The following is a 3,501-nucleotide window of genomic DNA, read 5'->3' as shown; positions in this document are numbered from 1 at the left end:
GTCTATCTTCCCCTAAATGTGCTTGCCACTCTGTCTAATCTGCTCTTTTCATAACTCAGAAGTCAGTAGGTTTAGGACCCACCCTACACTGATATGGCTTTATTAAGATAAGAAAGAAAACCCAATTTCCAAATAGGATTACATTCATAGGTATAGAGATTAGGATTCCAGCACATACTACTGGAGGACACAATTCAACCAATAACAGTCATTAAGGGATCACTTAGCAATTTCAAATTTATGGAAGAGTTGAAAAAATAGTACAACGAACTTTTGTCTGCCCTCCACCTAGATTCACTGATTGTTGACATTTTGCCACATATGCTTTTCCTGAACCGTTTTGGAGTTCGTTGCAGATATCATGCCCCTTTATTCCTAAAAACTTCAGTGTACATTTTGTAAGAACAAGAATAATGTTTTATATCCACAGTACAAATATCAAATTAAGGAAGTTTAACATTGATACAATACTATTGTTGTTGTTGTCATGTGCTGTAGAGTCAATTCCAACTCATAGCGACCCTATGTGACAGAGTAGTACTGCCCCGTAGTTTTCCTAGGCTGTAATTTTTAAGGGAGCAGATTGCCAGGTATTTCTCCCACTGAGCCCTGGTTGGGGTTGAACTGCCAACCTTTTGGTTAACAGCTGAGTTCTTAACTGTTGTGCCACCAGGGCTCCTTATAATATTACTATCTACTATATATGCATATTCAGATCTCACTAATTGTTCTGATATGGCAAGAGTCTCCTCCCCACATCCGAAGCCTAATCCAAAATCAAGCAGTGTATTTAGTCATCCTGGTTTTTTTACTCATCTTTAATCTGGAACAGTTCTTCAGCGTTTATCTTTCATAACATTAATTTTAAAAGATCACGCTGTCCTCGTTAGCTACTGTCGAGTCAAATCCAACTCATGGTGACCCGATATACAGTAGAACAAAACGTGGCCTGGTCCTGAGCCATCTTCACAATCATCGGTATGCTTGAGCCCATGTTGCAGCCACTGTGTGTTTCGAGTTTGTTCCAACCTAGAGGACTCATCTTCCAACACTATATAGAGCAATATTTTGCTGTGATCCATAAGGTTTTCACTGGCTACTTTTCGAAAGTAGATCTCCAGGCCTTTCCTCCTAGCCTGGAATCTCTGCTGAAACCTGTCCATCATTGGTGACCCTGCTAGCATTTAAAATACTGGTGTCATAGCTTCCAGCATCATAGCAACATGCAAGCCACCATAGTAGAACAAACTGACAGGTGGTGGTAAAAGATCATAGGTCAGTTATTTTGCAGGATGTCCCGAGTTTGGCTTTATCTGATGTTTCCTCATTATTATATTCAGGTTATGCATTTTGGGCAGGAATACTACACGAGTGTAGAGTGTGGTTGTGTTCTTCCCAGTGCATCATTTCAGGAGGCACATTATGTCAGTTTGTCCCATAATTGATTATATGGACTTTATCCTTTGGTTAAGGTGATATCTGGCAGCTTTCTTCACTATACATCACTATTGTCCCTTTTGTAATTTATAAATAATCTGTTGTGAAATACTTTGAGACTACGTAACTATTCTACTGTTCTTCATATTCACCCTACTTTTCATAGCCACTGAGAATTCTTGCTTCGATCAGTTATTACTATGATAGTTATAAAAGAGCGATTTTCTAATTCTATTGATTTTTTTCTATATTTTTTAGTTACCTTTCTAACTATGATGAAGTGTTTTCCCTTCTCCTCCATTTATTTACTTAATCAGTGTGGACTCCTGAATTTTTATTTCATTCAATAAGCTATAGGATATAATGCATTGTTATTGTTGTTAGGTGCCCTCAAGCTCATTCCGACTCATAGTGACCCTATGCCCAACAGAACAAAATACTGCCCAGTCCTGCACTGTCCTCACGATCGTTGCTATATTTGAGCTTGTTGTTGCAGCCACAGTGTTAATCAGTCTTGTTGAGGGTTTCCTCTTTTTTGCTGACCTTCTGCTTTACCAAGCATGATGCCATTCTCGAGGGACTGATCCCTCCTGATAACATGTCAAAACTTTGTGAGACGTAGTCTCACCATCCTTGCTTCTAAGGAGCATTCTGGTTGTACTTCTTCCAAGACAGATTTGTTTGTTCTTCTGGCAGTCCATAGTATATTCAGTATTTTTTGCCAACATCATAATTCAAATGCATCTATTCTTTTGTCTTCCTTATTCATTGTCCAGCTTTCTCATGCATATGAGGTGATTGAAAATACTGTGGCTTGGGTCAGGCACACCTTAGTTCTCAAAGTGACATCTTTTACTTTTAACACTTTTAAAGAGGTCTTTTGCAGCAGATTTGCCCAATGCAATGCATTATTTGATTTCTTGACTGCTGCTTTCCATGAGCATTGATTGTGGATCCAAGTGGAATAAAATCCTTGACAACTTCAACATTTTCTCCATTTATCATGATGTTGCTTATTGGTCCAGTTGTGAGGATTTTTGTTTTCTTTATGTTGAGGTGTAATCGTACTGAAGGATACGTGCATACAAGCCTTTGATCTTCATCAGTAAGTGCGTCAAGTCCTCTTCGCTTTTAGCAAGCAAGGTTGTGTCATCTGCATATCGCAGGCTGTTAATGAGTGTTCCTTAAACCTGATGCCGTGTTCTTCTTCATATAGTCCAGCTTCTTGGATTATTTGCTCAGTACACAGATTAAATAAGCATGGTTTAATGACAAAACCCTGACATACCTTTCCTGATTTTAAACAGTGCATTATCCCCTTGTTCTGTTCAAACAACTGCCTCTTGGTACAGCTTCCTCATGAGCACAATTAAGTGTTCTGGAATTTCCATCCTTCACAAAGTTGCCCATAATTTGTTATGATCCACATAGTTGAATGCCTTTGCATAGCCAATAAAACACAGGTAAACAAACATCTTTCTGGTATTCTGTGCTTTCAGCCAACGTCTGTCTGACATCGGCAATGATATCCCTCATTCCATGTCCTCTTCTGAATTCGGTTTCAATTTCTGGCAGTTCTCTGCAACTGTTTCTGAATTATTTTCAGCATCATTTTACTTGTGTGTGATGTTAATGATATTATTTGATAATTTCCACATTCTGTTGGATCACCTTTCTTTAGAATGGGCACAAATATGGATCTCTTCCAGTCTGTTGGCCAGGAGCTGTCTTCTAAATTTCTTGCCATTGACAAGCGAGTGCTTCCAGCATTGCTTACAGAAGTTTGCTGAAACTTCTCAATTGGTAGTCTTCAATTCCTGGAACCTTGTTTTTCTCCAATGTCTTCAGTGCAGCTTGGACTTCTTCCTTCAGTATTATGAGTTCTTGATTATATGCTACCTCCTAAAATGGTTGAACATTGACCAATTCTTTTTGGTACAGTGATTCTGAGTATTCTTCCATCTTCTTTTGAGACTTCCTGTGTCATTCAATTTTTTGTTCATAGAATCCTTTGTTATTGCAACTCAAGTCTTGAATTTTTTCTTTAGTTCTTTCAGCTTGAGA

Source organism: Trichechus manatus, unplaced genomic scaffold, assembly GCF_000243295.1.
Source record: "Trichechus manatus latirostris isolate Lorelei unplaced genomic scaffold, TriManLat1.0 scaffold00116, whole genome shotgun sequence".
Classification (NCBI taxonomy): Eukaryota; Metazoa; Chordata; class Mammalia; order Sirenia; family Trichechidae; genus Trichechus; species Trichechus manatus.
This window is presented reverse-complemented; position numbering follows the sequence as displayed.